Source organism: Mus musculus, chromosome Y (genome assembly GCF_000001635.26).
Source record: "Mus musculus strain C57BL/6J chromosome Y, GRCm38.p6 C57BL/6J".
Taxonomy (NCBI): domain Eukaryota; kingdom Metazoa; phylum Chordata; class Mammalia; order Rodentia; family Muridae; genus Mus; species Mus musculus.
This window is the reverse complement of record NC_000087.7, coordinates 2632727-2660589: the sequence shown is the minus strand read 5'-3', so window position 1 is coordinate 2660589 and position 27863 is coordinate 2632727. Positions and strand designations below refer to the sequence as shown.

At 42.9% G+C, this 27863-nt stretch overlaps 1 pseudogene; it reads left to right on the top strand.

Annotated features, from left to right (window-relative positions):
* Positions 10990–23371, top strand: Uba1y-ps1 (ubiquitin-activating enzyme, Chr Y, pseudogene 1; annotated as a pseudogene).

Below are 27863 nucleotides of genomic sequence, written 5' to 3'. Positions count from 1 at the left end.
ACATGTATTGTTTTCTGTAAATCAGTTAAAAGACTGTTCTCTAGAATTCAATGGAACAGTTAGCTGGCACTACTGGACTTCTAAGTGGTTAGTTTTTCTTTTAAGGGTATGTTTCAGCACCATTTCAATGCCAACAATCAATAAGACTTTATAAGCCTTTGGATAGATTTCTAACACAAATGAATACAAATATATCCATCCCAATGGGTGCTTATGTCTCTTTCTCTGGAGAGTTTCTGCTATTGTTTCTCCATGTCATTTGTGGATTTTATTCTCCTCTGTGTGAATTGTATGCAGAGAGCCATAGATACAGGACAAGGACCTCATTGATCCTTTGGCATTCCACAGGCTTCCTCTTTTTCACCTGTACCTACTTGCTACATATCTTCCTCTGTCTCCTCCTCCTCCTCCTCCTCCTCTTTCTTCCTCCTCTTTCTTTCTCCTCTTCTTCCTCCTCCTCCTCCTCCTCCTCTTTCTTCTTCCTCCTCCTCTCTCTCCTTCATCTTTGTGCACAGAGTATCCTTGTGCAAGAGAGCTTTCGAGTTAATTCTGGCTTGAATTTTGCAAGCAGTGTTCTGCCTAAGATTTATATACCTTTAGCATTCTCCAGAATGTTCACTCGACTATCTGCTTAGAGGTGAGTGCTGGGATTGGTGGCTATTCTTGGAGAGCTCATGAGATGCTGTTCTTTTGTTAGATGCCATCCCCCTACACACATACCTCTGCTGATACTTCCTGCTATGCACTTTTCATGGGCCACACCAAGAAATCCAAACCAAGGCACTGACCACAGCACCAATATCTGGGAGAAACTTCTAGAACAATGGTGAAGACGGGGCTTACAGAACAGGACAGCTCAAGGAGTCCTGAAATACTTTGTCCTACCACCCAACTTTTAATGTTTTAGAGCAAACAAACATATTAAGGAGGAGAGTTGCAAGCAAATTGCATGAGATTTCACTGAAAATCTAAACTAGACAGGATAAAGGACAATGTAAATACGAAGTATCCTTGTTTTTTTGTTTGTTTGTTTGTTTGTTTTTGTTTTGTTTTGTATTCCCACAAAGAGTATATTGAAACTCTGGATTTGTGACAAGGAGCATTATTTTTGCCTTTTGAACAAAAATATGTCCAGGGTTTCAAAACATTTAATGACACAAACTATAAAATTAAACTGGTATTAGTTGATTTTGGTTTAACTAAAGAACTTTCTTTTATCTCTGAAATATGAAGTTGTTGTTCCCTGGATGCTAACTCCCTACTGACCAGGGACTATGAGGTTGTTTGCTCTCTGATACTTGCAATTGAAAGCAAAGCAAAGACAATTGCCATCACACACACACACACACACACACACACACACACACACACACACACACACACACCATTAGCAAAAAGTATTCCCTGGGATACTGTTCTTCTGGAAAGCTTACATAGCACCTGGCTTCAATGCCTGCTTGTTACAAAGATAATAGAAAGCTCTAAATGAAGTCCAAGTGCTCTTACTTACTGAGCCAGAATCATAGCTTGTGATTATGTCATTCTCAGTTGTTCATCTTTAGGAATAATTCAAATGCCATTAATAAAGGATTTCTAAAACATTAGTGTTGGCAAACTTTGATTTCCAAATACAGTGAGGTTGGGAAAGAAAATCATGAGACTCATTATGTGGAAAGGGAAAGAGGAAATCTGTTCAGGTGATGGCCAGTGAGCATTTAAAATTGGAACATAAAGTATTTATGGAGGTCAACAAAACAGAAGGAGTGTGTATTCCCGCGAGAAAGATCTGCATATAACCTCTGCTCAACCAAGTCAAGACATTTAAGGCCCTGACAGCTTCATTCCATTGTGACACAGGATGCATTTCTAGGAAAGCCTGGGTGCTTGCTCTATGCACAGCTTTGATATTAAGAGCAGGAGGGGGTCATGCCAGGTTGAGAGTTGGCAAGATAGAGAACAGCCAGGTGTCCTCAGGACAAAACCCATGAACCTCTTGTCTGAGAGCTGCTGTGGGGAAACAGGGCAAGGAGGAGGGGCCACCAGTCACCCAAATGAGGCTGGCACTTGTTCTGTGCTGAGAAGGCAATCAAGAGCATGATTGACATTTGTGACCATTTTGGGAAGAGGGAGGCTGATGGGCATAGAGGAAACACCCAGGGTCCCTAGGTCTATGTAGCCCAGGACCTGGACAGTTCTATTAGCCTATGTGACCTTCAATTTTGCAGGGGGACTTTTGCACTTCCCATCCGTGGGAGATTCCAGACTTCTGCTTTCCCTGACATTCTGAGAAAAGATCAGTGTTAGCTGTCCAAGGTCAGGAGGTGTGGAATGCAGGTGTGAGAAGTATGTTGACCTAGAGCCTGCCTCTGTCTAGGACAAATCACTGGCCAGTCCTTTGCCCCATGTAGGAGGCCTTTCTTGCTAACTCCTCCAAATCCATGTAGGGTTAGTGGTGAGGGATTCTGGAATTGAGAACTGTACCATTCGTGAGAGATGCCAGGCCTGGGGTGCCTGCTGAGACTTTGGATGTAGGAGGTGGTGTGGTTAGGCAGGCCTGAAGCAACCTAAAGCAACAGTGGGCACACATCTGAATCAGGAAGCAAAGCTGAACAAGCAACATGTACTGCTAGCAGCTATCATATTCCAAACGACATCTGAATCTCTGTAAACTGAATCCAGTGATTTACATATCAATAAACACTCTGTGTGTGTGTGTGTGTGTGTGTGTGTGCAAAGTAAAGTGTGTGTACAAAGCAAAGACAATCGCCAATCACACATCACACACAAAAAGACACACACAAACACACACACACACACATACACACACACACACACACACACACACACACACACACACACACACACACACACACACACACATGAATTCAGATAGAGGGTGACAATCTGAAAGGCATAACAGGTAACTGAAAGGAGAAATAAAAGCAAGAGTATTAAGTCTTGGTGTGGTAATAAGGTAAAGAAGTACCAAGGGGGAAAAAAGGACTATCCTATTTCAGGTAGGAAGAGCAGGCTTTGAGACACAGAAGAAACAGCAGGCATTAGGCCTCAGTGTGGAATTCATCTGCAATTTCCCTCCCAGCTCTGTTAAGCTTGGGTTCTGGGCCTACTTATAATCTTACAACTTGGAGCTGAGTGGCCAGGTTGAGAAGGCTTAAAATGAACTGGGGTTGGGGGGGGGGTAGGTGGATAAAAGATAGGGAGGGGTTAGTGGTTAGTGGGTGAGGGAATGATTGTCTCAGGTGGGTGGATCAGGAAGTGGGCCCAGGCCCTTTGTCATTTCCTTTCAGAAACTTATCATAGGTTTTGAAGACCTTAAAATTGAAAGTTTAAAAATGTGGCCATTATCTGAGAATGTGGCTACATTCGAGTGGATAACTGTGTTTGGTGGACTAAGACAGAGTTTTAGAGTCCATCTTTAAGTCTGGCTTAAATTTGACATATCAGGCAGGACTGGTAGGGTGTTTTATCCCACTGCCTCCTAAGTTTTTGGCAAAGATGAAAATGAGCCCGATGTGGCACCCCAATACTCATAAGACGATGGTGGGACTTTGTCATGTCAGTCAAGAACTGGGAGGTGCCTAGAACCTCCAGGACATTGTGATCCAGAGAAGGAATGAGAAGCTCCCACAGCTTCTGGGATCTGGTCAGGGCACCTCTCAGTCAGACCAGGATGGACAGTTACCTTGTCCTGCACAATTTGGGTGTGTGATGATAGCAATCCAATGGAAAAAGCTCTCTTATCCTGAGGATCAGAGACTCTTGAAGAAGAGGTCCGAGGAAGAGTCTTAGGAAGATGGATGGGGAGGACTCAAAGGACAGCTGAGCAAACTGTGATGAAGCTGGGCTGACAGAGAGTACTAATGAAGTCCCAGGAGCTGAAATTGCCTTCATAAGAAAGCAGAGGCTACAAGAGGCCAGAGATCTAGGTCACTTAAGTAACCATTAGCCTATGTAATGTGCTCAGAGAGTGTGTGTGCTTCCATTTGAATGATTGCAGAGGAACATAAGAAAAATGAGGCAGAGAGGCAGACAGACTCAAATTCATCAGGCTGACAGTGGTTTATTGGAACAGCAGTGAGAGGTGTCAATATTTTGGCAGCATGAAGCTTAAGTGTACTTAAATGTGATGAGACAGGCTGACTCCATGACAGGCTTCAAATAGGCAGTTCAGGGGATTATGCCTAAAAACCCAGGCCTTAAGCAACTAATCACAAAATGTTCCTCCACTTGGCCTAAAGTAAGGACAGTGGGTCAGCAACAGTTTCCAGCCCTCACACCCAGGTAATGTTCTGGAATGTCCCTGAGAGATAGAGTAGGATAAGGTCACCTAGCCAGGAATCCCCTGAGTGCACATTAAATCAGGCCTAACTCACTCTGGTGTCTCTCTATCTTAATGGGAGATCCCAGTATGCAGGACTTTGGGAGAATGAAACAACCTTTGCGTTTACATACTGTTTGAGTCTGGGGTATCATTCTTCAGTGAATCATGGACCCTTACTTTTGGGTGCTCATTCTGTGATTCACTCTAGTACCCCCCCCCCCAACCCCCGAGAGTGGAGGCTTTGTCTGATTGGTAAGTCCAGGTGCCTGGTTTTGTTTCATCTTTTCCATATCTATGTTTCTATTTCTCCGTTAATTCTGTTTCCGTTTTAATCAGAAGGCCAAGAGGATCAAGGCCGACTCATAGTTACCTGGCCAGGGGTAATGGAAGACTCTCCCAGATTCCCTACCAGAAGCAGGAGAACTTGCTAGTTCTCATCTGAATCCTGAACTGGCTGTGGGTCTATGGGCCTCCCATGAGCAGGGAGGAAGACCATGTGAGATAGCCTTTTGGTTTTGGTTTTGGTTTTCTGGGAATGTCCTTTTGTGTTTGTGTGTATTTTGTTTGTGCTTTTTGTCCTCTTGTACAATTTTTTTCTTTTTTAATTCCTAGGATGGAAAGGCATAAAGCACTGCACTGGACCTGATCCTGAACCATTTTAAGGACTTTGACAGAGTCATAGAAGACGTGGGTCTGCTTGGTTGTCCCTACAAACTAACCATCTTTTGCAGGAATGAGTGGCCCACCTATGATCTGAGGAGGGGACTTTCCATCTCCCCATCATTTTTTGGGTGAATACTTGGGGCCACCTGGACCAAGTGCCATACATCACCATGTGGCAATACCTGGTGGAGAGGCCCTCTGTTTGGATGAGAACTTTTTTCTTACAGGCCTCACCACCGCACACCCTTCTTCCTCTAAAGGAGGGTCAGCCTTGGCCCCTGCCCAACCAGCACAGGCAGAGGGAAGAACAGCCCCCTGACTCCTCTGACTTCACTTGGAATTCACCTCACATTCTGGCCCATACTCTCCAGAGGGCTGATTCTACTAAGGCCTTATCCCTCTGTTCTACGGGATCCCCAGTTCATGACATATGTGCCATTTGTCAGGAAGTTGCAGAACCTCCACCCACATGTTTAGATAAACCATCACCTCTCACAGGTCTTCTAGATTCTACCATGTTGACTTGAGATGCCATTATTTTTTTAAAGTTCAGACTCCATTTTAGAGAACCTGACCTAAGTTTGAACTCAGGTAAACTAACAGGCTGATACCTAGCATTAGTTTCCAAGTTGCCTCCCAACAAAACCTGAGCCAAGCTCCAGTCTCTAGGCTAATCCCCACCAAGACCAGAGTTTCCAGGTTACACCCTCAAGAAAACCAGCATCTCTAGGTTATTTCCCCAAAAAACCTGCAGTCCAGGTTACAAGCCCAGCCCTTGACCAAAGACCACCAATGCAGAGGAGAGCAGAAGTTAAGCTTATGATATAACTCCCAGGACCAGGCAATTATGTTACAGACCACAGTAGATTTCCAGTTAGATGCTTGCACGCATTTTCCCAGCTTGCTGCTCCCCTACCACCAAAACATGCATGCTGCCATGTTCCTGCCTTGATGATAATAGACTGAACCAGTGTGCCAGCCCCTATTTAATGTTGTCCTTTATAAGACCTGCCTGGGTCGTAGTGTCTGTTCACAGCAGTCAAACCCTAACTAAGACAGGTGTGAACCATAAAATTAGCTTTTATTAAAATGAAGAACTGAAAGGCAGAGAAGAGGGCATGGTCAGTTGAACTAGCATGCAGGTCCCATACCAGTCCAGGGGTAGGCTTAGGTACCAGGTTCCACTGTTTATAGCATCCTCATATGTCAGTGTAGGAGACAGTGAGGCCAGAGTAGTTCATATTCGACTCTATTTTTTTGGGACATGTATGATGTGTGTGCAGACTCATAGATCCTCTATGGGGCAGGAGCTGCACAGGTCTACAACAGCCAGAGCTGGTCAGGCCTAGACAGAGAAAGAGGGAATCAGCCAGTCTTTGACATCCTATCTTCCCAGGCATCCTTATCCTGCAATGATGCTGGCATGGGACTTACTCTTCTGCTCCATACAATGGAACTTCTTGGGCCTAAGGAAATCTGCCTATGCTAGTGTATTGTCAATGAAGCCCATTTTACCCAAGCATTTATTTTTTGCACAACCAGTTTGGTTTTGATTTTAGTATCCTAATTTGGAATATTAGTTTACATTAAAGAGAGTAAGCTTATTTTTAACTTGTTTGAGATACTTGCTTCAGGCTTAACCTAGAAAACATGTACAGAAGACTATATAATGGGAGATGGAGTTTGTCCCTCCTGCCTAGCTTGTCTCTGTCAATAAGTTAAATTTGCATTAGATTGAATACAAACAGTTCTGAGTACATTAAAGAACTTGATCATTAATAAGGAGATTGACCACTAACTTGTATGGCTTAAATGTCTTCAAGAATGTACAATAACTAATTTTCATGAGACTAGGGTTTTATAATTTCATCTCTGTTGAATCTTAAAAGTTATCATTTTGAACTGAAGCTCTTTTAAAATCAAAATAAACTTGAACTATAGATTACATACAATATATAGAGACTAGGAAACCCATTTCTTTCTATGAATCCTTCTGTAAATGATCACAGCTTTTTAGGTGACTCAGCGCCTCTAAATAGCTAAAGCTTAACAAAGTTAACAAAGATACAAGGGATTAGACATACATCTTTCCGTCATATTTTGTTAACATGTGTTGACTATTATAACTATGGGAATGTATACATGGCATTGTATCGCAAAACAAGATTACATTATATAGATATTTAATTACTAAATTTTTTGTTGTAGGTTTTTAGGTTAACAAGAACCAAGAAGGTGGGGGCAGTATTCAGAGAGATAGGCACCCATCATTATTTTTGCATATTTGAAGATACTTTTCTCTGTGTCTCTGTGTGTGGTTTATGTATTTTAGTATATTTGAGATATATGTATATTGAATAAAACATTTTAAGTACCATGAGACATAAAGTAGTAGGCAGAGTCATCATTTGTTATAAGAACATTTTCCCCTTGGAAAAGATTAGGCAATACTTGGGGCCTTTACTCAGTATATCTAACTATTTTTCAAGGCTTTTTTTGGGTGGATCCTCCCTGTTTTAGCCTGTGTATCCAGAAAACCTTGTGGCCTTATATAATTAGGGTGTAATCACATACAGCCAGTTGGGAGGAATGACAAGATACTCAGGTGAAGAGCCAATGACCTTGCCTATCTCCTCCTTTTTGAAGGAATAATAACATTTAACAAGTACAGCTATGTTTTAAGCAGGCCTCACTGCAATTCTGATGACAGAATTTATGAAAGTATTGTGGTGCATTACCTTATTAAGAGAAAACTGAACCCCTTCCACCCACAGTGCTATGAAGCAAGTTAATATTACCTGTGTACAAACTGCAAAACCAATAGGCTTGAGAGCCCCTAGGCGAACCTTGCAAATAACATAAACCAATCTTTATGATTTACTTAACATACAGACACTTAGTTTTGTTTGGTTCATGTCACAATCATAATTAAATTTATGTTTACATCATCTAAAAGAATTTAGCTGTGGGAGCCCTGTTAAAGCTATGATGCTGGAGTAATAATATTTGAGAGAGTTTGAACAAGAGCCCCCTTTACTCTTTATGTGTGTGAGCATCCTGTTAACATGATTAGACATGAAGCGCCATGCATAATTTTTCTTTTGGCTGTTTTTTACCTATATAGTATATAGTGGAACTGATTAATTTAATTGAATTGATTAAATAATAATGACGGCAAGAAGACAATCACTGGATGAGGATGAGGCAGGTTTTCTGGGTCTGACACAGGAAGAAGGAAGGCAAGAGGAGGAGGGTACTTCCTTTTGGACTAGGGAAGCAAGGTGGATAGGATGTAGGCCTGGGAACAGAGTTCTGGCTGCAGAATCCATCAGGATCTGCCACTGGAAGATTTCTAACATGGAATAGTTGATGAATTTAGGATGACATATTTCAGATAATGTCTTACACACACACACACACACACACACACACAGAGAGAGAGAGAGAGAGAGAGAGAGAGAGAGAGAGAGAGAGAGAGGCTCTTTGGTTGTTTTCAGACACATAGCACGGAGAGACAAGAGGGCATACAGTGAGAAAGAAGCTGGACAGGGAGGAGAAAAAGAAAGACAATCAGGGAAAGGGGAGGATATAGCAAAGAAGTTCCTAAGTTTGTACTTCCCACCCCCCCACACACACCCTGACCCTGCTTTCATTATACCCTCTTTCCATAATTATACAACCTTATCTCCTGTTGCTTTTGTTTTCTTCCTTAAATGAATGGACCAACACTCCATTTTCTTTGAAGTTTAAGCATTTCCTACATAATGTACTAATTTAGGTATGCAGATTTACTTGAAGGAATCTTGATAATAGGAGACCCCAGAACACAGCACTTCTGCAGAATAAAACTCTCTTTGTGTTTACATACTACTTGAGTCTGGGTTATCATTGTTCTTCAAATCATGGATGCTTACGAGTGGACTGAGGGACAGGTACATTACACTATTTTGTTTGGTTGTTTGGTTGTTTTTTCAAGACAGGGTTTCTCTGTGTAGCCCTGGCTGTCCTGGAACTCACTGTGTAGACCAGGCTGGCCTCAAACTCAGAAATCTGCCTGCTTCTCCCTCCTGAGTGCTGGGTATGCTATTTTTAACGATGGCCTCTTGTAACCCATTTGCAGCTGATGTAAAGCTCCATGTCCCACATTCATGTGCCTGGGATTCCTTCCCTACCCTTTTGCTGGAAAGTTGCCTTTCACATTTAAACAAAGAGTTTGGTTGATCAGGGATGGGTCCCATGATTCTCTGAGCCATTTTGCTTGTCTCATTCTGTTTCCTGACACTGGACTACTGCTTAGGCGATTAAGCAAACTTAATATTTTGATGTTTCAGCACTTATGAATAGTGCTTACATCTGTTTCCACATCTGTAGTTCAGCTATGTGCTGAAAAGAGCTCTCTCCTGTATCGTTTCTCTCCTGTAGCTGAGACTCTGCTCACTCATGTGTGCTTGTTTGTACCTGAAGGCCAGAAGAAGGTAAATACCAAACCAACCACAAACCCTTTGGTTTATAATGCTATCCTACCTACAAGACATGCTGCAGTAGTGTGTCACAAATTTGAGTTAATAACTAGCCAATATCTGATTTGACTTGGGGCCCCCTGCATGAGACCTATATTCGACACTGTGTGGGTGACCAAGAAGTTGACACTAAATAACCCAGTGTCTTACAAGCAAACACTACCGAAGTATAAAAAAATAAAATTCAAAAGAGACCAATGAAATTACTGCTTAAGATATTTTGCTGCCAAGCGGTGATGGCCCACGCCTATAATCTTGTGAGGCACTTGTGAGGCAGAGGTAGGCAGATTTCTGAGTTCGAGGCCAGCCTGGTCTACAAAGTGAGTTCCAGGACAGCCAGGACTACACAGAGAAACACAGTCTCAGAAAACAAACAAACAAACAAAAAAAACAAACAAGATATTTTGCTGTACTCATATGGATTTGTTAAGCCATCAAGGCTTCCTCCTGCAGCAGATGAGAAAAAAAAATTAAGAGACTCATCGCCAGATATTATGGAGAGAGAGAGAGAGAGAGAGAGAGAGAGAGAGAGAGAGACAGAGACAGAGACAGAGACAGAGACAGAGACAGAGACAGAGAGACAGAGACAGAGATAGACAGAGACAGAGAGTGAGCAAGAGAGAGAGACAGACAGACAGAGACACACAGAGAGAGAGAGAGACAGAGAGAGACAGAAACAGAGAGAGACACAGAGAGAGACACAGAGAGAGACAGAGAGATAGACAGAGAGAGAGAGAGACAGAGAGAGACAGAGACACAGAGTGAGACAGAGAGAGACAGAGAGGGGCTTTGGTACACTCAGCCCTAAATGGGATGTCTCCATCCAATCCTCCTGTCTGGCCTCAAGGAACCTCATGAAAGAGGAAGTAGAAAGCTTGTAAGAGTCAAAGGGGATGGAGAAAAGAAAAACAACAAGGCTCTCTACATTAACTGAGCAAAGCTCATAGGAACTCACAGGGACTGATGTAGGATGTACAGGGCCACTGTAGGTCTCCACCAGGTCCTCTGTGTATATGTTATAGGTTTCAGTTTAGTGTTTTTATGGTACTTGTGAGTGTATGTATGAGTGGGTCGCTGATTCTTGTACCTTCTCTTGGTTTCTTTTCTTTCTGTGATAGTTTTTGTTTTATCTTAGTAAATTTTATTTTGTTATATTTCATTATTATTCATTAGAAGCCTGGTCTTTTACAATGAGAGACAGAAAGGAAGGGAATCCAGAAGGGACAGAAGGTATGCAGGTCTTGGGAGGTGTAGAGGGAGGAGATGCCATAATCAGGATAGATTAAGTGAGAAAAGGAACTATTTTAAGTAAATGGAAAAAATTAAACCAATCAAACAAGAACAAACTGAAACACCTCTCTCTTCACTACATTAAAATTGAACGTCTCCTGCCTTCTCTGTGTCCCTTATATCTACTTATGTATTCAAGCACGCCTTGTGCAACAACACATCAATTTTACAACAGAAGGAGTTTCCCGAGAGAAACTGGCTGCTGGCCAGGGACTTGAAGGTGGAGGCTGCTCTGTTCTGGGACCGGATCCTCGAGGAAGAGGAGGTGCGAAGAGAGGGGCAGGGAGCGCACACAGGCACCAATATTGTTAACAATCTGGACCTCTGTGGTGGGGGCCTCGGGAGCCATTGGGCCGAATGAGCAGGGCTTGTTGGTACGGCGGCCCGGTGGAATAGTACAGAGAAAGGATTCGGATCAGATTAAGGGGCTCAGTTTGATGTCCTTGTCCTGGGTTCAGGGGCAACAGGCAGGTAGGCAGTGGTTTCTCATAGCTGTGTAGTCAGAATTGGGGAGCGAGGGGGTGGGGAGGAGAGGCGCGACCGAGGGCAGTGTTAGGCTGGGCCTCCAGTCTTGGGTGTCCAGTCTTTCTACCCAGGGACAACACCCCCTCCATGACCGAGTGTTTTATAAAGTGTTTTCCTCGATTTTTAGTAGGTCAGCCACATAGGCTCCTCTGAAAGCCTTTTGGTGTGCAGAAGTCATAGTATGTTGGTCAGCAGGGGCATATAGGAAGTGAGATATGGGATGTTATTAATTTGTGCAGTTAATAGAGTTAGTTAGGATAAAAAATAGAACAAAGGACAAATTCTACAATTGCTGTTTCGTTTATTTGTGGGTTTTCTTTGGGTTGTGTGTGTTTTGGGGTTTCTTGTTTGTTCTGTTTTGTTGGGCTATTATTTTCCTAGAAAAGGGCACTAGAATTTGAGACATAAATTTCGGAGTGATTCACCTGGGTTTGCCATCTTTATCATGGATTGCCTGTACCTCTTGTCCAGTGTAGACATAATGTTTGATATGAGATCTGTCTTGTGAGATGGATTTCAAGTCAGAGAACTAAGTGCCCACATGCCACCCTGAAAAGATGTCTTAGGGCCAGTCTGTAGACATTTTGTGTGAGTGCGCTTAGACTCATCTGCCATTGTGGTATAAACGCCACCTTCCCATGGTCCCTGGACTCTCTGAACAGATTAACTTTAGTTATCTGAAGAACTTCCCAAAGAACTGGACCAGAATTGTTGGAGTGCATAATCCATCTGCTGTAACTCTCCTGGTCTGCTTTGCCAGGGCCTCCATAGTTCTCATCCTTTCACTGGCCCTTCCCTTACCTCTAGCTTCAAAAAGCAGTGTATATAATGTGGGATTCTGTTTTATTGTTTAGAGATACCCAGTTTCAGTTTGGGTTCTAAGCAGTGTCTGTTCACTGATTCTTTTGGGTGAAAACGTTTAAACTTCTGATCTACCATGCTTTACAGCAGGCAGGTAAACTTTATCATCAGGATGACCAAGAGTGAAACTGGGATCAGCCTGATACTGGAACTGGTGCTTGGACCCAGACTTCCGGAGTCTGACCCAGATCATCAGCCAAAGTTTAGCCATATTTAAGCACGGCACAATTTTAGAGGTGTTCATTCTAATAATAATTCAGTCCCAAGTGCACAGCAAATTTAAGACATTGCTATTCTTTACAAAGAACACCCTGGCTTCTTTCACAAGGATGGGTATTATTGATTCAGAATAGGGCCAAAGATTTAGAGCTTAGAGAGGTTGACAGAGGCAGACATGAGGATGAGCGAGCAAGCATATGTGAGTGTGAGTGCACGTGTGTGTGTGTGTGTGTGTGTGTGTGTGTGTGTGTGTGTGTGCGCATGCGTGGGCATGTTACCATTGCCCTGACCCTGAGATAGCATAGGAACCACTGAGGCTGTTGATAAGTACAGTCACATCCCTCTTAAGAATGGGTTTTATGGCCTAGAAGCAATGTCCAGGATTTAGAGGGAAATGTTCTGGGATAAGCGAAACATAGTTTCTTATGGTTTCGGGTGGAGCTTGACTCATCAGACAGCAAAATGTCACCAGGGTGTAAACTACATTGATGCCCAGCATTCCAGGAGAAAGGAAGGTAAACATCTCTTTCCTTTGAAGGATGCCTGTGTGCTTGCTTAACTTTTCAGGCTTCTCTAGTGCTTATCTGTGTGCACAAGCACTTTTTTTTTTTTTATCCTCTGCACTGACCGTTAAGAGCTGCATTAGTTTGATTATCTTCAGTGCCTTCTCTGTCAGAGAAGGGTAGCATTAAACACATACACACACACACACACACACACACACACACACACACACAGAGAGAGAGAGAGAGAGAGAGAGAGAGAGAGAGAGAGAGAGAGAGAGAGAGAGAGAGAGAGAGAGAGAAAATCTTTCTGAAGAGAATGTTCCTGCCACAGAGCCTCAGCTGTGATCCTCCCCATTTCTTCAGATGTCCAGCTCAGTCCTGTCCAAGAAACGCAAAGTGTCTGGACCTGACTCTAGTCTGGATTCTAGTTGGCCTCCTACCTATTCTGTGATGTTTGGCGTGCCCCCAGGGCCAACCAACATGAGTATGACGTTTGTAAGGATGGAAACAACCAGTGGGGGTGATGAAGTACCTCTGTCTTTCCAAATGTCTCAGTCTCATTTCTATTTTATCTCCTCTGGAACTCTCTGCTCATCTTTAGGAAATGTCAAAAAAACAAGGAAATGGACGTAGATGAAAGCCTTTACTCCTGCCAGCTGTGTACCCAGGACAGGAGATGGAGATTGAAAGAAGGCACAGAGTGGGGCAGACCCTAACCTAGAGTTCTTTGCTGACAGGTATGTACTAGGCCATGAGGCAGTGAAGCATCTCCAGGCTTCCAGTGTACTGATATCAGGCCTGCAGGGTCTGGGTGTGGAAATTGCCAAGAATATCATCCTTGGTGGGGTCAAGGCTGTCACTCTCCATGACCAGGGCACTGCCCAGTGGGCATCTCTGTCTTCCCAGGTATCTCCTTTTGGCTTGTCCTTGCTTAGGCTCCAGCGTGTGCACTGCATGTGTTTCAGTGTTATCTTCCTACCCCCTTTTCATAGTTCTGCCTATTTGATGAAGATATTGGTAAAACTGGGCTGATATATCCCAACAATGCTTTGCTGAACTCAACAGTTATATTCCTGTGTTTGCCTACACAGGGCCTCTAATTGAGGAGTTCCTTAGTGGTTTTCAGGTACCCTGGAGTATTCCCATGTCTTATTCTCCCAGGTTTGTTGCCATTTAGGCTGGCACCTTGTGTCAGATCTGGTTCTGGGAAAACTAGGAGATGTAGGTAGCAGGTAGAGCTCCCCAGAGGGGCAGATTCTCTTGCAGAAAGGTGTTGTGTTATAGTGAGACTGAATGGAGCACAGCACCTGCTTGTATAATATTTGTACACCTTGTGTGAGTGAGTATAATGAGAGGAAACCCAGACTGGCTGGGCAGTCCACTCTTGATGGATAGAACCTGGCTGTAGGTAGCCAGCTGTCTATTTTTACCAGATAAATGAACTTAGCTGGTCTCCACACCTTGTTTGTCTAGCACTGCTTTATTCCTGTAGTTGGTAGTGTTTTTTAAAAACTGTTCTCTGACCCTTGTTATACCTGATGCCCATTGAGACTTGTGTGTCCATGTGACAAAAGGCTATGCCAGCTGAGCCTGGGTGTTGGATTCTTCACCCTTCTCCCTCACTTCTGTCAGCTTTTTTATTCTCTCACTCCACCCCAAACCTGGGCCTATTATTCTTTACAGGTAGTGGTTCTTACCAACACTCCTTTGGAATATCAGCTGCAGGTGGGTGAATTCTGCCACAGCCACGGAATCAAGCTGGTAGTAGCAGACACTCCGGGCCTAGTTGGGTGAGTGCTTGCCTTTGTCTAACTTCTACCAAACATAGGCCAAGAGACTCCCAAGCCTTCATGTCCTCCTCCACCAACCAGTTTTGAAATGATTTTTCATTATTTTCCTGTGTGGTGTGAACGTCACCTGATCTGTCCCAGTACCTTGAGTGCTGGAAGGCCCTGTGCTTGGTCCAAAGCATCACTCCCTTTGCCTCCTTCCCTAGACAACTCTTCTGTGTCTTTGGAGAGGAAATGTTTCTCACTGATTCAAATTGGGAACAGGCACTGAGTGCCATGGTTTCAATGATCACTAAGGTAAGGAGGCCAGCCCCTTATGTTCTCATGCAGAGGAGGTAGGTAGTAATTGTTTTCTTTTGTTTTTTCCCTTCCTTTTCCTGTTCTCTGAACCTCCTTTTCTCTCTGCTCTCCTTCCTTTCCCACCTTTCCTTTGTCTTGAGGATTCCTTTCCAATCCTTTCCCATTCCCTCACATTCTTTTAAATTCTTTTCCTTTTCCCCCTTTTCGTTCCCTTCCCCTGTCCCCACCCAACAGTTGGACTTGGGATCTGTCACGAAATAACCTAGTCAGTAGCCTATCAGTGAGGGAAATTAAACACTAGTTGCCTGCCCTTGAAATCTTGGAAAGTTTTTCTTTTTCTTTTTCTTTTTCTGTTTTTTCTTTTGTTCTTTTACTTTTTTTGGTGATGGTGGATTTTTTGTTTTTGGTTTGTGTGCATGCGCGTGCGTGCATGGGTGCGTGCGTGCGTGGGTGCATGCGTGCATGTGTGTGTGTGCGTGCATGCGTGCGTGCGTGAGTGCGTGTGTGCGTGCGTGCGTGCGTGCGTGCGTGCGTGTCTGTGTCTGTGTGTGTCTGTGTGTGTGTGTGTGTGTGTGTGTGTGTGTGTGTGTGTGTGTGTGTGTGTGTGTGTGTGTGTGTGTGTGTGTGTGTGTGTGTGTGTGTGTGTGTGTGTGTGTGTGTGTGTGTGTGTGTGTGTTTCAGACATTCTCCGTAATGTAGCTAGGAGGTTTGGCTAGGTTGGTTTGAATACAGGATAAACCTTCTGCCTCAGCTTCCAGGATGGTGCGACTATAAGCATGCCACACTGTGGGAAGCTTAACTCTTAATCTTCTTTTTGCTTTTTCCCCAACCAGGAGAATCCAGGGATTGTCACCTGCTTGGATGACTCCCAGCATGGATTTGAAAGTGGTGACGTTATCTCTTTCACAGAAGTTCAGGGCATGAGTGTACTCAATGGCATTGGTCCCATAGAGATCAAAGTTCTGGGTAAGGGAAGCCTGGGGAAGGAGGGTGAGAAGTGATAGCACAGAACACAGGGAAGGTTGGCTGATAAGGGCTGCCTTAGAAGCCAAGAGGTCACTCTGGAACTTTTCACAGCAGACTGGGCTGGTCTCCAACTCGTCTTTGCCCTCTTGCCTGAATGCTGGGATTAAAGCCACCATGCCTTGATAGAACAGGGCCTTACTTGTGTCTCCCACCTCCAGTGCACCATCCCTTTCTGTGACGCTGGACTGATTCTCGAGTATTGTCAGGCACACCACTTATTCCTTGGTTCATTCCCTTTTGACTTGCTCCCACCCTCTTCCCCCGTTTTTGGTTTTATTTTAGACAATTAGATTTTCTCTTTTAAGCTCTAAAAGGACAGAGTGACTAGGTCCTTTCTAGTGTGTGTGATGGGTAAGCTGGTTTCTGGTAGACTAATGTCTGGAAAGACGGCTCAGTTTGTAAGAGCCCTTGCTCTGTGATCGTTATGGCTGAGTTTAAATTTAGAATAACTATTCAAAATGCTGTTATGCAGTCAGGAAGGCAGCACATGGAGGTAACTGCTACACTGGGGGTTGGAGGAAACAGATAAAGATGGATCCTGATGGGGGCTCACCTCGGTCGTCCAAACTGCCTCATTGAGACAATGTATGAAGACAGTGTGGCAGTGATGGAAGAGTTTAGGAGGGGAGTCTACAGTAATTTAAAACACAGCAGTTTGTGTGTGCAGGCCAAAGACAGTGAGTCCCAGCAAAGGTGTGAGATAACAAAGCTTCTGTAGAGATGATATCCCTTAAATTAAGACACCTGCAGATAACTAAAGTGAGATGAGTGAGATCAGCCACAGTCAAAGTAGCATGATGTTTTATAACACGTTTGATAGAAGTGAGGTACTTGTGAGTCTTACATGTTTAATGCTGGCTTCAGTTGTCTTAGCATGCTGAACTTTACTCCTAAAAGATTTATCTAGATAACCCTGGTATCAACTCCTTTGTATTGTCCAGACTTGAATGAGTGTGATGCTGAGTACTCAAGGTGATGTCTGTTTTCTAGGAAGTCTTTCTGCATGCATGAGCTGAAACTTATCAGTGATGAGAGGTGAACAAAGACTCCCTTTTTTTTTTTTTTTTTTTGTATGTTTTGTAGCCCTCCACTCTTGGACTCTGTCAATATAACCTGTTTGTAAGAAAGGTGCCATTGTGGATGATGGCATGCACCTGTAATCCTGGCACTCAGGATTTTTTTTTTCCATTTTTCCCCCTTTAGTTCCCTCCTTTTTTTTTCAGACATTCAGGTGTGAGGTCAATAGACATTTTTACATTTTCTCCCCCTTTAGTTCCCTCCTTTTTTTCAGACATTCAGGAGTGAGGCCAATAGACATTTTTATGTGTCACAATTTTTTCATTTGCCTATTTTTCCTCCCCACCTAAGCTTGGATGCTTGGGCATTGCAGATATGACAGAGTGAGATGGGTAATAGAGGCATAGCTGGGCATTCCCTACAGGTCAGTGTTACCTTGACTGTCTTGTTGATAATTCATCTTTTCTTTGCTTTATTTTTCATCAAGCATCCTAGACTCTAGATTTAGAAAACATAAGGTAACAAAAGAAATGCTCCTGGCTTTCTCTAGTGGGAAGATTGGAGCAAGTGAGAGGCTTCCTGGTTGCATTTTGGTGTCCTCCTCCTGTAACACTGAGTCTGTAAGACTCAATAATAACTTAAATGGCATCAAATACTGTTTGTCTTTCCCCTCCCAGATTGCTCTATCAGTGGAAAGGACAAATTTCTTCCATATGTTTAGGAAGCCCGTTCAGGGAAGCTGGGAAGCTGCTTTCCAGATAACTAGAACCTGATGACCAAAAAAAAAAAAAAAAAAAAAAGGAAGAGAGCTGCACATAGTGTATATGGACTAGTACTACTAGTACTCTAGGATCTCACTCATTCATACATGTACTACATATTGCATATATGCTGTGTGTGCCTATATACACCTGTACTTGTGTGTACACATACATATATACAGGCACATACACTCAGCTGTTGTAAGAGAGTATGTAACCTAAAACATATTTATAAGATGTGAGTATAGTCTGAGTCCTCAGGGGTGTTCTGTTTTTTTTTTTTTTTTTTTCTTTTGCTGGTAAATGCTTACGCTTAGCTCACCTGTTCTTGACCTAGTGTGTTAAGTGCACTAACACTTTTAAATATTCTGCTTAAGATTCTAACATAAGAAGTTGTGGTGCTTATGATCTATACTCCCAAAAGCTCTTGGGAGACTCTTGCTTGACCATGTTGGCCTACTGTTGCAGTAAGTGGCATATGGCTAATGTTAGAATCTCAAACGTGTAAGAGAAGTAAAGAGGAACAGAGAAGTAGCAATTCGAAAATGTCAGGAGGGCTTGTTTTCAGTGCTTATGAAGGCTTTCTCCTAGGGAAATGGAGCTATCCATGGTGAAACAGTACCAGTATGTGGGCAGACAGTTGACCATGCAAAAGTAGTAGAAGCCTGAGGGAAGATATGACATTTGGGTGTGTGATATTTAAAGAACAGAACTTAGGTGGAGGAGGCTACAACCCATTTATACCACAAGTGAAAGTAGAACCAGAGGAGTCTCAGTCTGTCTGTGGTTTTATTCTGGTTACTCTGGATGTCATTAATTGAAAGTAGAGTAGCCGTTCTGACCTTGTTTCTTGTTTTAGTACTCAAAATATTGTGTGGTGCCAAATATCATTTATAATCCTTTTTGTAAAAAAAGGGTTTATTTATTTTATATATTTGAGTACACTGTCAATGTCTTCAGACACACTGGAAGAGGGCTTTGGATCCCACTATGGATGGTTGTGAGCCACCATGTGTTTGCTGGAACTTGAACCCTCAAGACCTCTGGCAGAACAGTCAGTGCTGTTAACTGCTGAGCCATCCCTCCAGCCCTTCCTTTATAATCCTTAAAGCAAAAGAAGACAGAATTTTATGAATTAATAGAAATGTAGCTGTCATAAAAGAGCATTCTAATGTCCTTTATAATATCTGTTGTGCTCAGCCGGATGGTATTGGCACTGTTCCAGCCTGGTTGACTTTGAGCCTAACCTTTTATGAGATAAATCGTGGGATATCTCTGTGGACTTTGGTCACCTCAGTGTGTGGGAAACAGCTCTGTTTTTCATATTCCCACCCAGAAATTAAAGTCTGAGACTGCTGCTGCAGTAGTGCATGACATAAATCCACACACTGGGTATTCAGCCACCAGAATCAAGTAGGCCTGGAGACAGAACACATGTATGATGATGACTTCTTTCAAAAGCTGGATGGTGTGGCCAATGCCCTAGACAATGTGGATGCTTCTAAGTTTGGAGTTGAGTGAGGAGGGCAAGAGCAGGATAGAGTGTATGTATGAGGTTCTTGTGTTCCTGTCTTGCCTTGGTTTTTCGAGACAGGGTTTCTCTGTGTAACCTCGGCTGTCCTGGAACTCACTCTGTAGACCAAGCTGACCTGTGTCCCTGTCTTAGGTAAGCTTGCCTGCTACTCATCTGCCATTTCTTCCCATCTCCCTGAAGGATTATACGTGGACCTCCATTGTGTTTGCTATCATAAGCCTCTGCTGGAATCAGGCATGCTGGGCACCAAGGGCAACATGCAGGTTGTTGTTCCCTTCTTGACAGAATCTTACAGCTCAAGCCAGAACCCACCTGAGAAATCCATCCCCATCTGCTCACTGAAGATCTTCCCTAATGCCATTGAGCACACTCTGCAGGTGATCAACCTTGGGAGGAATGGGAGGTGGAAGGGTTAGGTCCTTGAGCCTTTGCCAGTCTCATGCTACAGATTTCTAGTTTTTGATGTGTTCTGTATCCACAACACGTCCATGTCTTTATATCAATCGTATGTGTATCAGCCCAAGTGTGTATCTATGTATCAGACATGGTTTCTTTGGGGTCATCCACTTCTGGTTGACAGCACTCAAAATTGTACAAGTTTAAGCCAGACAAAATCCCAACACAAGGAAGGGGAAGTCCACACAAAGTTCCAGTTCTAACCAAGCTCAGAAAAGGAAAAAAACAAAAACAAATATAAAAACAAACAAACAAACAAACAAAACCAATGTCTACAATGGGATGTTAATGGCATCTATCAACCTCATTCCAGGGTAGGCTCCATGCTTGGGAGAAGGTGGCCAGGTGGACCTCAGGTTTTTTCTTGTGCACTTCTGTTTTGGTATTATTTGTCTTGCTGGTGGGTTTCTCTCTCTCTCTCCTCTCTCTCCTCTCTCTCTCTCTCTCTCTCTCTCTCTCTCTCTCTCTCTCCCTCCCTCCCTCCCCCCTCCCTTTCTCTCTCTCTCTCTCTCTCTCTCTCTCTCTCTTTCTTTCTTTCTTTCTTTCTTTCTTTCTTTCTTTCTTTCTTTCTTTCTTTTGGGTTCTACTTTTTATAGTGTTTTCTTGAGAGATGGCACGTGAGTTAAGAGGCTGGGGAGTTTAGGAGGTTCTGGGAGGGGTTGGCAGAAGGAAAAAAATACAATCAAACTATATTGTATGGAAAACATTTTAAGTACCATAATTAACCTTACCTTCTAATTTCAAAAGAGTTAAAGAGAACATCAGTTGGACTTGTGTCTGAACAGTGAGAATGATCCATAAGCAATGCTTTTTGCTACACAAATCAGCTATTGTTGTCTCTGCTGATTTTCTAAATTACCTGTAATAGTAAGTGCATTTTTGGTGTGCTAAACTCTTACCCAAAGTGTTAAGTTAAAAGTTAAAACAACTGGTTTTTCAGTGTGACGTCTGACTGTGTTGTCAAGTACATAATCTTGTGTGTCCTCTGGCTGGACAAAATGAATGCTCTACTGGAAACTAAACCCATAGCCTAGTTCTGCTTGTGTTCTTCCAGTTCAATGGGGCCCAGGGAGGTTGGGTGGTGGGTTGTTTAGTTTCTGTTTGCTCCTAGGCTCATAGTGTCAGTACTTTGAGGCCATTGCAAGGAGGTGGAGATCAGGAAGGAAGGGACTGGAGAGTTCCAACCAAATTACTTTATCCTGTTTCTTGTTCAAAGTTATAAAATGTCTCTGAGTCTGCACAGCAGACAGAGAGGCACAAAAGGTTTTAGAATGTGTTCGGTAACTTTGTAGGAGGAGACCTATCTGGTCCTCAGATTCCTCATCTGCAAAATGTGCATTGAAGTAATACCTACCATGGAGATTTTGTAAAGCACTTAGGCTGGATATGGGCTGTTAATATACTTTGGTAAAATTTTTAGCAGTGGGTTTGTACTTGGCACCATACTCAGTCTTGCAGTATGCATGTGCTCACACACTAAATTTGATGAGTGTAAATGCTAGTTACATCAGAGACTTAACAACCAGCTGGCTACAGGGGAGTTTTATTCCACTGCAATAGGTCATAAAAGCAGGTAAGTATGTGTGAGAGTTAGAATTTAGAACCTGTATGGTCCAGTGTCTGTGTACATGCCCCAGACCATTTCTGCAGTGACCTCCTAGTTCTCAGAAACCTTGGGGGGCGGGGGGGTGGGGTGGGGTGGGGACAAAACAACAACAACAACAACAACAACAACAACAACAACAAACTAGAGGAATTCCTGTTGAGACCTGGGTACTGTTCTGCCCAGTACTAAAAGTAACTGCCAATGGGTCATTGTTCTTTTAAGTGTGACTTCTTCCTTTCTGTCTCTCTTTCTTATAATCCAAGCACATCACACCTGTATTGCCACGAACATTCCAGATTCTCACACATACATACTTGGCTGCAAAGTATGGCCTCTGGTCTGGAACACGTGGGTATCCTTATTGTACAGGTTAACACAGTCTTCACCCAGAACAGTCTTTACTAACTGGTTGTCTCACTAATGTGTACAAGAAGGGGTTTTTTGGGGTTGTTGTTGTTGTTTGTTGTTGTTTTTGTTTGTTTGTTTGGCTATTGCTGACATGCATTTGTTTGCTCTGACTGTAGTGAGCTCGGGATGAGTTTGAAGAGCTCTTCAAGCAGTCAGCTGAAAATATTAACCAATACCTCACGTAAGTAACAGACAAACCAACAGTGGACAGAAGGCAGTCAACAAAGGCATCCTTGTCTGCTCTCCTCAGGCACATCCACGGTGGATGCTTTGGATAACTAGTGGTTGATTGAGCCTTATGCTGGTGGAGGATGATGGAAAATGGTCAGGATTGACATTTTCCCTGGAGAAAGAAGGCTTGCACAGAAACTTTACTTCTAGGCCTCTGAAGTAATCCAGGTCTTTGTATTGGATAGGGACCCCAAGTTCATGGAGCAGACACTGCAGCTAGCTGGCACCCAGCCTTTGTAAGTACTGGAGGCCATACACTGCAGCCTGGTCCTGCAGAGGCCACAGACTTGGGCCGACGACTGTGTGACTTGGGCCTACCAGCACTGACACGCCGAGTATTCTCACAACATCCAGCAGTTGTTGCACAACTTTCCTCCAGCTCAGGTATTACATACTTGGTGGATTTATTTGGCTGAGCACATTTTCAGGAAATTGGATGCTTACTGTCCTCTGTCTGTACATGGCTTCTTCCAGGCAGTCTAGCTGCCACAGGCACCTCAAGGCAAGGTGTAGGCCAGTACTTGGTGCAAGGATTTGTGTTTTCCTACTTCAGTCAGCCAGGCAAGGGGCTTAGTTTCCTTCCCAGGTGCACTTGTGGGCTGAGTCACAGCTGAGTTCTCTTTGAGGGCTGTAGTTGTAAGTGAGAAATTTTACAGTTAAGCATGCAGTGATCCGTGGGTTTCAAGTCCCAGCTGTGTTTGACACTGGATTGTGACGTGCCTAATGTCTTCGTAAGCCATATCTGTGAAGTAGGTGGCTTGTGGGTGTTTAGAAAGGACTAACTTGCATTTCTTAGTGTTGCCTCATATAAATTGGTAAGTTGAACTTGCCGTGTGTTTGACTCATCGTGAATTTCCCAAGAATGGTGAACCTAGGCTTCTTGGCCTGAGGACTGCCTGAGAGTGCTTCTCCCTGGGTCCTCTTCATGCGTTTGCATTCTCCTAGCTTACAAGCTCTGGATCACTTTTCTGGTCAGGACCAAAACGCTGTCCACATCTGCTCACCTTTGACATAAACAATGTAAGTGTCCTTGGGATCTCCCAGGTGGGTATGTGGGAAGTGGGTCTCTCTACTCTTAACCTGTGGTTGTTAAGCTGACTTTCCTTTGCCATGGCTTTCTTTCAGCCCCTGCATCTGGATTATGTGATGGCTGCTGCCAACCTGTTTGCTCAGATATACGGACTAGGAGGGTCCCAGGACTGTGCTGTGGTGGCCAAACTCCTGCAGTCTCTGCCGGTCCCCAAGTTTGCTCCCAAGTCTGGCATCAGGATCCATGTTTCTGAGCAGGAGCTGCAGAGTACCAGTGCCACCACCATCAGTGAGAATGCTTCACCATTCGTTCAGCAGTCATCTGTTTGTGTTCTGTCCTGCTCAGCCTTCCCTATGGTGTTTGCCACTGGCCAGGATTTTCACTATATTTCTGAGATTTACGTAGTCTGTGCTTAAGGGTTGATGGGTGGACAAACAAAAGCTCTGTATCTCATTTCTCTGCAATATGGACTTATGGAAATGGTTCATCCCCTTCCTTGTGTGAGGACTTTATAGAATTCCCCTTCTTGTTTCTTCTTGATTTATTTACTTTCATGCAAAAAGAACCTGACTGCTCCCTGTCCTTTGGGTGTCTTGATACCTTTGCTGCTTTGTCTCCTTGGTAACAGGTCACCTCTATTCTCCCTCTGTGTTCCTGTCCTCTCTGTATCTGCTTAAAGCACACCTCGATTTCTGCACTCCTGTGTCACACACTCTGTTTTCTCTTCTGATCTCCCTGAGGAATCTGTTCTCTTGTACAAATCTCCCAAGTTGATACAGTTCCTCAGTTTCCCTTTCAGAGTAGTTGTCTCCTCCTGAGTGATATTTGACCAACAATCTTCCTTTCAGACTTTCCCTTCCTTCATTCACTGTTCATAACAGTGTGTCTCTCCCCTCTCCCCTTGCTTGACATTTCTTTCCATTAACTAGTTTCTATCTCCTGTGAACTTAATCTAAATCACTTTGCCCAGCTCTATCGTCTTCATCTTACAAAACTAAACTCTTTTGCCCCTTGAATAACTTCTCCCATTCTCTACCACCTCACCATCCTTGAAAACCTTTTTCGACTGGGCCACCTTAGGCGCGGAGTCAGCAGACACCCCCAAGGTCCACAGAGCACACTCCACGGGATCTTAGGACCTCTGGTGAGTGGAACACAACTTCTGCCAGGAGGCAGGTTTGAATGCCAGATATCTGGGCACCTTCCCTGCAAGAGGAGAGCTTGCCTGCAGAGAGTGCTCTGACCACTGAAGCTCAGGAGAGAGTTAGTCTCCCAGGTCTGCTGATAGAGACTAACAGAATCACAAAAGGAACAAGCTCTAACCAGAGACAGCTATAAAAACTGACTCCAGAGATTACCAGATGGCAAGAGGCAAACGTAAGAATCTTACTAACAGAAGTCAAGACCACTCACCATCATCAGAATGCAGCACTCCCGCCTCACCCAGTCCTGGGCACCCCAACACACCCAAAAAGCTAGACCCAGATTTAAAAGCATATCTCATGATGATGGTAGAGGACATCAAGAAGGACTTTAATAACTCACTTAAAGAAATATGTCAGAGACATATTTCTCTGAGAGAAAGTGAGCCCTTCACAATCTCCCTAACAGGCCAAATGGCCTCGATAGGTACCCTTCCTGGTCTCCTATTTCTCTTTTTCTTCCTCCCATCTCCTTCCAGGTTGCGGTCCCCCTCGCACCCACAACTAACTGAATCCCACAGGACGGGATAAGTGGTGTCCAGCGTGGGACGAGGTCCAGATCGTACTTCCTATCCGTGGAGGTTCCTGAGAAGTTCGTCACGACCCCAAGAATTTAGAAGTAGTGAAGGACACCTTCTGCTGCTCACAGAAGAGTGAGAAGTTCTTGGTGAGTTGAGTCAATTCCACTTCAGGTTATGGGAAATAAGCTATCTAAAGAGGCAGCCTTCATCAAAGGTTTAAAGATAGCTCTCAGGGAAAGAGGAGTACGAGTTAAAAAGAAAGATTAGATAGACTTTTTATTTTCATAGACCAGGTATGTCCATGGTTATTATAGATGAAGCAGAGATACATTGTAAAAAATGGTCAAAAGTAGGTAGAGATTTAAATGATAAACTAGTTAATGAGGATCCCAATGTGGTCCCTGCAACTGTCTTTTCTGACCCGATGTGGTCCCTGCAACTGTCTTTTCTTATTGAGGAGTAACTATCAGAAGCAGCCACTGTGCCTCCTCTCCCTTCTCTGGCAGTATTCTCAGAAGAAGGAGATAAGGAAGTAGACTCTGAACATGAGAGAGAGAAAATAAGTTTTAGAAAAGCAGTTATCCCCTGTTTGGGATCTTTTAGCAAAAAAGAGAGAAAATAAAAGTAAGATATTTCAGAGCTCTCCTAGGAACAGAAGGAAAACGGGAGACATCCTGCTTCCTCTCTGGCTCTTATGGAGATATTCTTAGCTCTGGTTAGGATATCGGGGTCCTTTTGAGACATCAAGTTCTATTCCCTGTCTGTCTATTGTCTATTTTTGGTGCACCAAATTGCCCATAGGTCTGTCAATTCATGTTTGTTTTTGTTTTGTTGTTTGAATGATTGTTGTTCTGTGTTTCATGTTGAAAAATATAAATGGTTAAAACTTTATCTGCTGGCTGTCCATCCTTTGATTTAGTTTAACTTGTTTAAAAAGCAGTCTCAATTTGCACAGCACAAACTGATAAGTTAACTGCACTGTGGCTGGGAGTCAAGTACAGCTGAAAAAGCCCCGCTGAGGGCCGATTGCAAATGGAGCTCTTAAAGGGGCAGGCAGCCTTTTGCTTGTAACAGAAAGTTAGCTTAAAATTGGGAACTCAGGGTTGGAGTCATTCTAAACAACATGAACAAACACAAGAAAACAGGTCTTTAAGGATACTTCAAAATAGGGACAATCTTTGGGCCAGGACTCTGGCAGAGTGTTCAGATTGAGAAAAGTTTGCATTTGGGTTGAGGCTGAGCTCCGAGGGAAGCAGCCTCAGCGCGGCTTGTGTGGCACTTCTTAGAGCCTTGTTACAGACCTAGCCAGATGTTGTTCTAAATAAAATTTAAATTCAAAGTTTATAAAAGGTCAATCAAGGTGTGAAATTTATCAAGACATTGCGATTTGACTTGCCTACTTTATATAAAGTTATAGTGTACAGAGTTTGCTTATATGCATAAGTGTCTTTTCCTTGTTCCAAACAGCCATTAATTTGGTTATTGCAGAATATTGAAGTTTGATCTATTGCATATACCATCATATTAAGTAAAATTGATAATCATTATTCCATAGATAAGTTAAAAATTGTTTTTATTCATGCTCCTATATCTTCTATAAATTCATGCATGCATGCATCCCATTTACTGTGTTTAAAATAGCCTTTATATGAGAGAAAAGTATATGTGAATTGAATTACATGCTTATTCTTTTTCAGCACAGATAATTAAATTGTGTACTGTAGATGGTGTTTAAAAATGTTGAACAATCAAACTTTACTTTGTTTATTAATAGTCAATATTATATCTCAGAGCTTGCAATTGCTTATGCAACTTATAAGAAAAAGTACTGTTCCTTTAAGAAGGTTGTTTTTGGGCAGTTAAGAAATTGTCCTGGGTTGCCTGAAAAAGACCCCCAGGATTTGCTTTTGTGTTATAGAGGTTTACATAAAGCTTTAACTGATAAAGATTACAGATAGCTCCTAAAAAGATACAAACTCAGGATCCTTATAATTATTTGGGTTTTAGACTTACTGATCAAGCTGTTTTTCTCTAGAAGATAGTTATTCGCAGAAAAAAACTTAAACACTTTATCTTATTTCTGATTAATAAATAAATATATTATACACATGTGACTATAATAACTTTTCAAGCATTCTAGTTACAATCTCTCTTCAAGAGAAACAATTGAAAGTTTAATTAGTCACTGCCCATGTTATATTAAAACCGACTATAACAGTCCAGTATTTAAGTGGTTTTGTCAACAATTTAATAATTCTCAAAGACAAGGTATTATAGAACTTTAAAAATTCTATCTTCTTAAAAACAAACAAAATAGGGGAGAAATTATACCCCCATGCACATTATTTAAATCATACTTTTATTTTTAAGAATTTTGAAAAATTATACCCCCATGCACATTATTTAAATCATACTTTTATTTTTAAGAATTTTGAAATTCAGATGTCAAAGAACTTAATAGATGCCTCATAGTATCTTAAAACTAGACATAATCATGTCTAGGTGAGATGAAAAGGATCCACTTATTGACGCATGGCATGATCCTGAACAGAAGGTTATTATGGGGAAAGGGGGGCAGTGTTTGTTTTTTCTACAGAATACTGCGAAAGCATGTTAGCTTCCAGAATGATTCGTTTGACAGACTGACCTGTGAGTTCATGAGTGCCCTGGCAGTGATGACAAGAAAGCTGTGTTGAGTGCACAAAAAAAGAGGAATCAGGGAGAGCAGCCACTCACAAACAAGATGAAGAAACTTCCTATCTTCGCCATGGGCTACAGCAAGGAGAGCCAACCTGGTGTCCACTTGAGGACAACTATAAATAATGCCGTGAGGCAGAGGGACTGCTACAGTGTATTTAACAAGATTTCATCAGAGACACTGTTTTTGGCCATTCAGGCCAACTCCCCTATAGCTGTGAAAGCTTTTGTACCTTACATATATGCTATATTGTTAGATAATTTTAAGAGTTAAGATCACCAATCTTGACAAGTCTTTTCATATTCATTGTAATTGTTGTCAATTAACTAATCGTGTAGATCCTAGTTTAGATAAGGA